The sequence below is a fragment of the Strigops habroptila genome, chromosome 12, assembly GCF_004027225.2.
Source record: "Strigops habroptila isolate Jane chromosome 12, bStrHab1.2.pri, whole genome shotgun sequence".
Lineage (NCBI taxonomy): Eukaryota > Metazoa > Chordata > Aves > Psittaciformes > Psittacidae > Strigops > Strigops habroptila.
The window spans coordinates 6,444,507-6,457,611 of NC_044288.2; positions in this window are offsets into that span (position 1 = coordinate 6,444,507).

Genomic DNA, 13,105 nt, shown 5'->3' on the forward strand with positions numbered 1-13,105 from the left:
TTCTCTCCAGCCTCCTGCCCCTATTTTTTATTCTGCTGGTGTGGGATGGGGAGGAGAAGGAAGGACAATGCTGTTGGGAGATCATCCCAGCCATGGGGGAGACAGCCTGGGCACAGCCAAGGTTCAAAGGCAGTGGGAGGTGCAGGACTCTGAGGCAGAAAACCCAGCTGAGAAGTGGTCATCTGCAAAACCCCTCTGAAAGCGCCCAGAGCCCCTGTGCCAGATCAGGCCAGGATCACTCACAGGTTTCAAAGCAATTGGCAACACAGCAGAGCTGCTCCTACAAACACACTGTTCTGGACAAACCTCCTCCATTACACAGTGACAACAAGCCCATAACCTCATTGATTTCACAAGTCACACTGACCCACAGGACCAAAGAGTTCTGAACAACACGTGCTCCCATCACAAAGCAAGTGTTAGATACAGGCACCTCTTTATCACCACTGCAATTTAAGTCTACATTGTTTTACTGGTTTGCCAAGTGCAGATATACATTTATTAGAGGAAGCTGTGCCCTAAAACATTCCACGTTACCCGTTGGAACTTCTCCATAGGTTCTGTCATAGGGAGACTAGTTTAATGGTGCAAGAAACATATATAAAAAAGCTGTATACATTCTGCTTCACTGGTGATAGAGGTATTATGGTCCATCAAGTAAGTAAATTAATTTAGTGTATGTGAAGGAGGACAGAAGGAAAGGAGAACCGCCCTTGCGAAACTCAGTATCCAAGCACCAAGCTCTTCTTTTCTTACCTACTACCATTGTACAGCTTCTAAGAGTTTTCCAGAGCACCCAAAAAACCTACATAACATGTCAGAAGGCTCTGGGAAGGATGGGACAGCACCTCTTCTCCCTCAAGTTTGAACGGTTAAATAGTTTTCCTTGCACATCTGGTACCCACCCCAATATGATTAAATGCAGAGACTTCACCCCCAAAAAGACAACAAATGTAACATTCCTCCCTGCTACTTCACCATCAGAACACATCGTTTCTTCTCATGCTCTAAGCACACAGGGATTATCTCTATCTGCCTTGGATCTTTATTTTGGAGATTGTTCACTTCCTTCAACTATTTCTCACTATCTTCAAAGCACATTCAGACACCAAGAATCCTTATCAAACAAACAGCTCTGTCAGAAGTGGTGCTTCAACAGTCCCAAGCCAGAAAGAACATCTGTGGATTGCAATCCAAACCACAGAAGACATGAAGACTTAGCATGGGTCTGAGTTTTCCCTTGCCTTGGACATAACCTCCTAGGACCCCCACATATTCTCGTGGACAGCATCACCCTTTCTTAAACCCGAAGCACGGCATCAGTATAAGACTCCTCAGGAACAGTATCAAAACCTCTTTGCCACAGGTACGGTAATACCTGGCTCTGTTCAGAGCAGCATGAAGATGGGGTATTGCTGCATTTTAGGTATCCCCTTCATTCTCACAAGTGCACTGAAGAGGACAGCTCTGTTGGCAGCTCCTTTAAGCAGCCTTCTTGGTCTTCACTGGTCCCTTTGGAACAAGATCTAATTTCCACGCAGCACAGAGACAGCAAAAAGCAGCAACTTTTCAACAAACCCCAAGTTATGACTATATTGCCTTAGACCTATTCTCACTCTGTTACAAACACCAGCACTTTGAGCAGGGAACATAAAAAGGGATGACAACCTGTGGCTTTGCATAACAAAAGCACCATTTACTTGAGCAGTGGGAAGGAAACCAGATAACCCAGGAACTAGTGCTAATAAGTTATTGACTTTCCCACAGCCCTTCCAGTACCAGCTGATGGCTTCCAGTAATCACTTTGCTTCCATATTCCCAGAGTCCAGCTGCGTCTCTTGGAAGAGCTCATTTATGGCAGCGTGTGATAATGTGATGTTTTAGCAATGTCAGCAAGATATAAAATTTCTCCGATTTATTACCCCTTGCTTCCAGTGCATGCAAAGGGAAAGAAGCCCATAAAAGCATCTCATCCACATCGAGGTGAACATGACTCCTCTTTCCTGTCCTCCCTGCGTTTCTATTAAGTTCCCTGTCAAACGGAGGAACCACAAACCCTTCCTTCTCTGTTAGAACCATTTTGCTTTTGGAATGCTGTGCCAGGAAGCGCAGATGAAGTACAGACCCAGCACAGATGCAGCAGGCAGGATGCAAGCCTAAAAGCTGTGAAATGTTATTTCTGCTCCTGTGTCTGACACCAACCTGCTCTTTGTCCTCGTCAAGTCGCAAAGCTATTTGTGATTCTGAGCACAACACAGCACTACATGACAACTGCAGCTGGAGGTGGTACAGCACAGAGGCTTTAAACCTGTGTTTAGGTGAGCACAGCTGGCAGGTTAGTGTTCGGAAGTATTGGTCCTAGGATTCACCTGGGTGATACTGAGGGCAGTCATCCGAGCTGCACTCCATGTTAGCAGAACAACTGCAAGCAGCTGAGATTCCAGCAGCAGTTTCTCCAATTCCAGCAATCGCCCTGCAGACTGCAAGTGCTCTGGAACCTGAAGTGTTTCCAAAGCACCTGGAATGTCATTACATGTTGATCCAAGGAGGGCCTCCAGGCACATCAGATGCTAATCAAAAAGATGAGCACACCAGACCTTCAGGTCTATAAATCAACATCCCTTGCTACTTCTATACAGTTATTTACAGCAGCTGAGTATCTATTCCTTACTATGGCTCATGACTCTTCTGACACCAGACTGACCTGCTCACAGATAACTCCAAACCCCCCACACTCACTGTCGCCTTTAAACCAAGTTTTGTTGGTATGGCTCGTGGAGAGCAGATTGAGCACTCTTGGGGCTAGTGGCACTTGCAAAGCACCCATGTAACTTGGGAAAGTCAGGAAAGGTTTTAAAAGCACCAAAAAGGTTCAGAGAACATGTGTCTCAACATAATACCTGCCCTGATAACTTCGGCACATTCATCCCCACCCAATGAGTTCCAGGAAAACAGAAGGACTTGTACATCAGCACTTTCAATAAATAATGCCTAAGTAATCAAAACCGGGCACTTTCGCCCTTAAAAGCTCAACATTTTCTAGAGTAGGGAAGAAGCTTTCTTCACATGATGACAGTAGGGAAGAGGGAGGCAGGGAAGACTTCTTGGAGTTGGGAGGGGAAGGAAGGAAGAATAATGTTTTCCCCTTAACTGAAGCAGCTTTGAGTGCAAAGCTAAAACACTGCAGGGATTCCAGGGGGATCAGATCCTGTCAAAGGTTCATATTTCACAGCTGAGCTTTCAAAGGTTAGGGCAGCACATTTGCTAGAAGAGAGAATGACAATGTTGTCCTTCAGACTAAAATAACAGGGCTGAACATATTTCCATTCAAACAAGAGCAGAATTTGTAGGATAAAGGGTAAATGGGTGCAGATGTGTGCATTGGAGGAGAAGCAGAATACAAAGTCCACAGAACATCACTACAAGGATCACAGAAGATATTCTGTGCCCCAGAGAGTATGTACTCAGGAGCTGGGCATTGTTGCATTGTTTAACCTGCTGGGCTGAAGGGAAACAAAAAGCTACAGCAGGGAAAGCTGTATTTGGCTATGAGACATGGTAACTACAGTGTGGTCCAGGGCAAGGGGGTTCAAAGCATGGTGTAGACAAGAAGCTGGAGGAGGAAGAACAGATCTAGCAAAACTCTCAGCTCACTCCACCCCAGTGAGAACAGCAGGGGAGAAATCAATAACCCAAGCAAGAAACTGTAATAACAACTGACATTTATACAGCAGCAGACACCCAGGTGTCCCCAAACACTTGACAGATATTACAAGCCGAACTGATTTATAAGCAGGGGATCTGGCTCCTTGCAGAACACTGATTCCCACACCAAAGTAAAGGAACTCCTGTGGATTTTGTGGTAACCTTCACCCATCACTCCATTTCAGGAACAAATATCCAAGTGCTCTGACCTTCCACATCTCCCAGTTTAGTGTAGGAATTCCCTCCCCCATGGACAAGGCATCTCACACGCAGGGGAGGCAAATGTTTGTTTCAGCCCTTCAGGAGTCCAAGTTACACATCACTCTGCTTTCTGTTAGACAGAAAACTATTTCAAGCAGCCCCCAGCCATGGATTTGCCTTTGACATGGATGCTCAGCAGAAGCAAAATTACATTTTGAACATGGTGTTTCTTTGTCTTTGCCTCAGCCTCACATTTCTTTTACAAAGAGAAAAAATGAAAGTGGAAGAGGATATAAGAATGATATTTAAAGGCCCAATATACAAAAAAACTCCACCACAACAAACCAGTCTTCTAGCTAACAGGGCCAACAGAGGTCCAATGGCACTAACTGCTCGAGGATCCCAGATGTCTGTTAGGCTTGAGGCACTTAGAGTTACCAGAGCCTCTGCAACTTCACATGCCACTGTGTGCCTGCAGCAGATGATGACTTGCCTACACCAGAGTCCAAACAGGTCCAGTAATGAGGAAGTGCTAGAAACTAATGTAGAAAGATCTGAAAAGTGAGACAGAATTGCGCTCAATATCAAGAAGCAAGAGCTGCTACTAAGGGTACACAACCTGCTTCACATCTCAGCTCCTCAAGGGCCAATTCACCCACTTCAGAGCAGAAAGTTATTATAGGAGCTTACAGAAGGTAGAGCCACTGTAGCTCACACACAGGAAAAGACTTTCACATCCAACATATGGAGTCCTAAGCCTCTTAAGACATTGCACCATTCCCTTCTCTCCCCTTGCACTACAGACACTGCTTTGGAGAGGGACCTCAATTTAGTGTCTAACACAGAAACACTCAATTTCTACTTTTCCTTCACATTTTGGAGCTGAGGCAACTGTTTGGTTCTAATAACAATGTAAACATATGGGGTATTATTATTACTAATAAGAAAATTCCTTGAATTTTCATGTGGTTTTCATCTAGTGTTTTCCTCCTCAGGGCATCCTCTACACAGCGCACAAGGAGCGTAGGAGGCAGCAAATGATGCTGGTGCAGTGATCCAGCTGGGCTGTGAGCACAAGCACAATCACCCTCTGCACTCAGCAGCAGCACAACTGCCTCATGCAACACAGAGCCCAAGGAAAAGCAGAGATGTCTGCAGCTTCTCCCACCTTTCCCTTCCCTGAACCCCCAAGTTCATCTTCCTCTGACCCTTAAGACCTTTGTAGCTTAAGTTCATACAAGTGATTTCAGACGAGGCCAGCTGTGGAATCCATCCTTTCAGCAGTCATCTGCTGACTCAATCCCTCCTGCAGAGGCAGCTCCTATAGATTGCCGATTTTCAAATTCAGTATGCAAGAAAGGTGGAAAGTTCTGTGCAGGGAGACCAAAGGAAAAGCAAAGCAAACAGACACACAAACTTTTTACAGGGCTTCCTGAATTTCCACTGAATTTCTCCCATTCCCCAAAACCTCAGCAGTAAACACCTGCCAGTCTGAGAGGCTTTACCAGTCCCCAAATCCCACTTGTTAAAGTTTATTGTTATGGCAAATCTCTTGTGCAAAGGTAAGTTGTTGTAGCAACAGTTTGTCAAGCTTTTAACTTCACAAGTTCTATATTCTCCTACCCCCAGACCTGTCACCTCCCATAATGGAGCTGCCCAGTGAGATGTCAGGGGCAAGCGGCCTCCACCAACGTTATTTGCAGAGCTCCAATAATGCATCAACCTCCCTGTCCTGTTCCCTTCAAGCCCCCAGCCTGCCTCCCTCCAGCATTAGTCACTGCAGACACATTCACTGCAGACAGTTTTGCATCTTATTTTAAAAGGAACTGACAACATTGTACAAACAAACCCACTGCCAAACAAACTCCGCAGTCTGTGCCACAGACTAAGTGTGGTGTGTCTCTCCTTGGCAGAAGTTAGGATGCAGTCTTCAACAGTTTGGATCAAGCTTTCTTTATCTTATCCATTATGAATTTAGTTTCAGAAGAAAAATATTCATGTACACCTGCCAAAATCCAGGCGTATTTTGACTGCACCACATTTATGATGATTATTCGTCCTCTGGTACCGAAAGGCAGCACCACAGTAGGCAGTGGTCATGCACTTACAAGCAACTGGCACAAAGACATTATGAAACAAACAATCCACAAACATCCTGGGAAAATAACATAACCAGATGGTGGGGAGTTCCTAGCTAGTAGCAGTTACTCACACTAACATGGCAAAGCTACATACCTTCCCATCCACTTTATCCATTTTGCCATGCAAGAAAGGCACTAGAAACATCTTACCCTTTGGCAGACCTCCTCTGTCCCCATGAGCTGAGCTTGAAGTATTATAGAGACATTGCACTACACGAAGCACTGACAAATCTGAAGCACTCAAAGCCTTTTTAAGGCTCCGACAGAGAGTTTAACAGTCCAAAGCAACACTTGAAGCCAAGGCTGCTGTGTGAGCCACAGCAACCACAGCAATTCTTACAATTCTGAAGTGCTACTGACAACACTGCTGTTTTAGCAGCACGAGTGACCTTGTCACAGACCATACTCTCTCATCTCATGTTGATGGAGCCAGTAAAAGACAAAGGAGATGCATCACTTCCTAAACACGTGCTCCAACAATCCTTTCCCCAAAGATTTTTCAGCTTACCACACAGTAAGAAACCCACTCATACAAACCAAGATCCCATTCAGGCAGTAACATTAAAATGACTATTCTAAATAGATTCAACTTGGCCCTACCCAGTAACTTCAGGCCCTTTAGTGCCAATTCTATCTCGCCTTCATTATTTTCACATCTGAGAGGTAGCTCCTCTGCAGTATTTCCTGACTTGTATTCAGTGAAAGGTTCAGGTTTAAGGCATTAGTTTTATTGCCTCTAGAAACACATTACTACACTGCTGAGTTGAAAACCATCCAGCATTAAACCCAAAATCCCAGTCAAAAAATGCATACATTTCAGTCCCGTCATCCCCAGTTCTTCTTATGCAATAAATAGTTCGGCAACAATCCACAAAGTAAAACAGATGCTATTGCCTTATCCCTTAACATACCTGTTTCTTCTACAATTGTCTTCGTTTAAAAACAGCAGCAAATTTCTTATGGAGTTTCTCTCCATTTTCCTTCCTAGGGGAATGACTTCATAGTTCTCAATCCCAGATAAGCTGCTTCATTACTTTCACAAGGAACAGGTGATCTTCACACTATTCACCTGCTCCTATTTCTCACAGCATCTTATTTCAGCACAAGCACCTTGGGAAAATTACAAACAGGGAATGACAGCAAAGAGAAATAATCTAAATCCAAGGTCAGAAAGACTTTCTTTGCTATAGACCTTGTTGATAACAGAGTAACAGTCTCCTGCTTTGCTAGTAATTCACACAGGTATTAACTATGTGAGGCTTTATGCCAAGAAAGAAGCTGATGTCAAGTTTCCCAATACTGCAAACTGTTTAGGTAAAAGCCCAGGAAGCAGGAGGTTCACTGCAACCCAACACTAGCATCTTCTGAACCTAGTATTCATTGTCAATCTGGCTTCTGATGTGCCAACTCCTTGCTCTGTCTAGTGCATGAAAGGAGCCCATGAAGACTGACCTAGCACAAAACCATCTTGTGGTCCTTCCTGAAGTTTTACCCTTACTATAATTTTTCTGCGGAATTGTACTAGGAAGGAAAATCCCTATTCCACAGTTCTTAGCTATTTATTGTGTGTTCAACCAACTTTCAATCACAATATCATACAGCTTGCAGACAAACACCTTAAAATAGCTTAAGCTTTTTATAGCTCTGCTGTTACCACTGTCAACCAAATTTATAACCTCAAATAACTAAACCAGGTCACTCTGACAAAAACCATTTTCCATGGAACTGCATGGACTGTCATTGACTAGATTCAACATGTGAAAGGTGCAAAGTCTCAGTGTGATTTAGAGAGACGCAAGCTGGGATCAGGCATTAGACAATCCAGAATAATGCTTCCCAGGAAAATGGCAGCAGATCTGGAAATTGAATCTCAGTTCTGTCCTGCCCAGCTTAGTGCTTTAGCAGCAGTATCTCTGGCCTTCCAAGGCACTCATCTCTAGTTGTATTTTAAAGCAATCATATTTTAAGACCATATCTACAGTGAAAGATCAGTCTGTTTTCTTGTGTATTGTAACTATAGCATAACACACATGGGTGATACAGTGAAATGGTAGCTCTGTTGTACATCTGTCTAACTACAAACCAGACAATATTTACCCACTACAGCCAGATTTTATTCTACACCAGTCTGCAAGTCAAAATCCCCTAGCACAAAGAAATCAGAAATGGTTTTGTGAAAAAAACCTCCCACAAAGTTTGATACTGCTGGAGTGGCAATGGGAGCAGCCCACTATGGAAAGCACATGGAAATTAGAAACAGAGCTGTCTAGTTTCAAAAACCGAATTAAATTCCCATCCATCTTAATACTAATCTCCTTATGGTAGGAAATGTTATTTGCTATGGAGCCATGTAACATTCAGACAGTACAGATGTTTGCTGCTGCTTAAAGCCATCACAAGATCAACAGAGGACTTAGGCAGGCCTCACTGGGGTTTCTGTTGGGCAGTCAAGGCCTGGGGAAGCTTATAAAGTACATCTGGTAACTGCTGTTGTCTGGTACTTCCCATCTGCGGAGGAATGTCATCAGAAGTAACCACACAAGCACACAGGCACCTTTTGTTTCACAAGCTCATTATATTTACAGCTCATTCAGTTGTAGCCTCAAACAGGCATGTGCTCCCTGCACAACAGACCAGAACTAGAACCTGAACATGGGCTCTGACTTCAGATCTTCCCATTGTTTCTTTCCCTGTTGTTTAATCTTCCCTATGTCCACGCTAGATTTCTCTCCTGCAAACACCCAATTTGGATTGTATCATGAGGCACTAACAAAGTGCTTCACAGTCGCGCCAGCACGATGACAGAAGGCTTTCTCATTCAGGTTTATCCAGTTGGAAATGGAAGTAATTGATGTGAACTTGAAAAATATACAATTTAGAAGAAGGGGGTGAGGGAAGCTTTTCCCCAGCATTGCTGTTCCACCCAGCTTGTACCTCAGTCAATCACACAGGGCTGGTTAATCAGTAGCTCTATTACCACCTTCCTTTCCTGCATTTACTTTGGGCACAAGAGCCACCAGGAGGGAAGCTGAAATGAGAACAAGGTGTAAATAGGCACATGCTACAGTTTCTTGTTTGTCACTGGTATGTGAAAATGAAGCTGCAGCGAAGGGAAAACAAAATATTCAATTAGAACAGTGGATGGTGACTGCTTGCCTGAGCACGGCTCTTGTCTGGGCAGGGGAGGACTGCAATGAGCTACATTTTCCCTCTCCCTAGTTCACAGCCTCCTTGTGTAAGTCAGAGCTTTATTTAGAAAGGCAGGAGCAGCAGGGAAGATAGATGTGCAAGGGGCACCTCTGCTTAGGAGTGCTAACTCCTAAGGAGGGCCAACATGCGCTACTACATGTTGATCCTCAGAGCCTGAAGCTGGCATCCAGCCCATAGCTGCATCAAACATGTTATGTTACAGTCAGAAGATGGTAACAAGAAATCAGAGCACACGCTTGGGGCTGCACAGGGGTCCTGCTATTCCCTCCCAGGTCAAAACCTGATCCTGAGCCACAGTACTAAAGCAGAGACCATTTGCTCAAGACATACAAGTGCCTGAATACACAGGTTAACATTCTCACATTTCCTTCACAGTCTTCAATGATCTCACTAAAAACTGAATAACCCCAAGCAACTGCCATTCCTTGAACCAGAATAACAGCCTGTCTACAGCCCTGCTCAATTATGCAGTGCTACAGGAGTGTAAAGCAAAGCATTCAAAAACACAATTTGAAGCTATTAGTATTTATGTTGTGGCAGAGACCTCAGAAGTCCAAATGTAACAGGAGTTGCACATAACTTCATTTCAATTACACACTGTAACAAGGGGACCAGCCCAAGGCTGGTGGGAGCCAAACTAGACAATTGCATGAAAAAATACGAGTAAAATGTATCAGAGGTTCAGCCAAGTGAGGTTCACAGGAACCTGGCTGCTCCTCTGGGCAGCTCCCTCTTGTTAAAGAAAGAAGCAATCTGTCCTCACCAGAGGCAGACCCTTTCCAAGGGACATTTTCTGCTGACACCACGGCCAGCCATGACTTCCACTGACACGGAAGAACAAATCCTGGAGCTCTACCACCACCACCTCAGCTGAACCCTTGCAGGTTTGAGGCTGTGTAGGAGAGCTGAGAACTAAATCCTGGCAACTGCTGTTCACCTAGAAGAATGTACAACATCTCGGCAACAGCAAGGTGACAGGTCACATGAGGCCATTGGCAGAGTCTTCGGCAAGGACATTTTCCAGGTAGATTTTTAACTTTGGAAAGTAAAAGAAGGGCTACACTAGAAACTCTCTGCTACCTGCCCAATGCAACCACTGGACATCACTTCATAAAGGCAGCACTTAAGAGTCCAAGAAACCAGTCTCTCAAAACTTGGAAATAATTGCTTTTCCTCCTCAGCCCTACATCAAATCAGATAAATGAAACACAGTTCAAACTCCGCACCCACACTGGCAATAAAGCTGTGATACTCTGCCTTGGCATTAAGCCGTTCAGGATGGGAAGCTGTATCTAGAGAAGATGACATTGATTTCGGGAGAAATATATTGTGAACAGTGGAAACATGACGCTATAATATCTGCCTCTTCTTTTAATTAACAAGAAACCACCACCACCAAACCCACAACCCTGTCCTTAAACTCCTACCCATGCCCCAAGAGATGAAACAAGTGGAAGTCAATTTTATAGCATCACTGTGACTGTTTCAAAGATGCGTGTTTCCATAAGCTAATTGGTCCCATTATCATGGAATTAAAAGGCAAATGGATTGAAGGCAATTGAGCCTCATCACTTTCATTATTATCTTTTCCCCAAATCTGTCTCAGACTTTTAACTCCTTTGACCCTTTGGCTTGTAAACAGGTTGCCTGCGGACCCTGACGTGTTTTTGTCACAGAGACCTCAAGGAAAAGTCCAAAGAACTGCAGAGGGCAGAAGGGACAATTGGAAAGGCAGCACCTGCAATCTGGACATTTCCTTGCAAAATCCGATGCTGCAATTGCTGTCAGTTGCCTCCAATCCAACACGCTGGATGCTGCATGGACTAGTATCTCTGCTACCCAGGAAACATGACTGCCTGAATATTGCTTCTTAAGCAGGACACATGCAATCATCTGATGCAAACAATAAGAGCTTCACCTTACAATAACCTCCAAGCTGTAAGTGAAACATTTGTGGCTTCTTTTACATTTAAAAGCTAGAAATACTGACACAAGCAGCAGATGAAAAACAAATTCTGCCCCTTCCTTTTGTCCCAGCTACTCCACCTATCCCAAGTCACTGGGATTTTCCTTTCAGGTTCCCCTTCCAGCTTTGTTTTTTCTGTGACCGACTTCTCATTCCAAGCAAAAGCAAAGCCACCTGGAATACCAGCACTGAACAGCTCGCTAACTTAACAGCACAAGTGTGGACTGGCACCTCTTACAAACACTGTCAAAGAGAACAATTTGTTGCTCATCTGTAAGGGTCCCAAGGAAGCCTCCCCGACTGAAATGTAACTTCCCCCCATTTACCTTCCAGAGAGGAAGAAAACAAAGCAAACCAACTCCTGTACAGACCTTCCCATTTATTATCACCTCCTCTAGCAGTGTGCACTGGGGACTGCTGTGAATAATCATGTGTATCAGGAAGAATTTCCTACCTTTGCTACCAAGACTCAGGCACTGGCCACTGCACGAGAGACCAAATGGGACAGTTGCTCTGTTCTGGTATTAGCATCTCCTTTGGGAAGACGTCTGTGCTAATAAGAGCCCATAATGGACACACAGGTCTTCCAGGAGGTCTTGCCTAGTGACTGCAATGCCAGTTATCCAGAGCTCAGCTTCAACTTCCTCCCCCACATGGCTTTTGTCAGCTTGATGTTTACAGCTTAAAATTATTGACATCATAAATGTTGACTCATTAGGCTGAAATTAAAAGAAAAGATTCCTGCCTTGCTTGTGGCTCCCTCCTTTGTGGCATACCTCTTTCCTCCCACCTTGGTTGCATACCTCATACAGCTTATGTGACACATTTAAGCCTCAGAGGAATGAAAGCTATGGCAACAGGAGTTGTGCATCTAATCCCTGATGCAGAGTGCTAAAAACATACCATGCAGTATCACATTTCCTATTCACAAGATTGTTCATGTTTTCATTCATGTTAAACTCGAGAGAGAAGTTACAGAAATTCTGTATAAGGAGAAAAATTCAGGGCAGCAAGTCCCATGTGAGGCCAGGGCACTTGGTTTATAAAGCTGAAGCAAGTCTATGAGGGCAGGTAGAAACGGGGCTCCTGCCCGGAAGCATGACAAGAAATGGTACAGCCAGGAGAAACATCTGGGAACTGCTAAAGACATGATTATATTGCATTTTTGCTCTAGGTCACTATTTTTACTTATATACAGAGCACAATAATTCAGTATCACACAGTCAGACAACAGTCCTTAAGCACTAACCTGCTTCAGCTGCTCTCCCATGCTAGCCTCAGGTCACAGTGCCACAAGCTGGGACTAAGACACCCTCGCTCTGCAGCTCAGATACAATTTCTCCTCTGCAGGACAGACCAGAGACCTTGCTGTGCCCAGAGAGATGGCCACCAAGCCCCAGCGCAGCACCTCACCACTACCATCATCAGGAACAGGCAGAAACTCCACAGAACATTTGCATTTTTTGCAAAGCCTCTCTTCTCTCTCTGTTTGTGAAAAGCTAAGGGCAGCAGACCCACCTCCCTGCCTTTGCTAGCCAGGGCAGCTCCACACTCCCTAGGTGAGCACTGGCTTTGTGCAAGCAGCCTACAGAAGGCATCACACCCCTGCCCAGCAAAAGCACACCTAAAGCAGGCAACACCAGGAGCCTGCTTTTACCAGGGCCTGGGCACTCCTGCCCAGCAGAAATCCATGAGTTAGACAAGCATTTAGAAATACCTGAGCATTACATACATAGCAAAATTAAAAAGCCTTAAGCATGTTCCCCATTCAGCTCTGCACTGAGAATTAATACATGATTCACTGCTTCTTATCTGTGGGCTGAAAACCGGCTGCTTATGAATGAGTATTTTTGCAGCCTAAAGGCTGTACAACAAGGCCCAC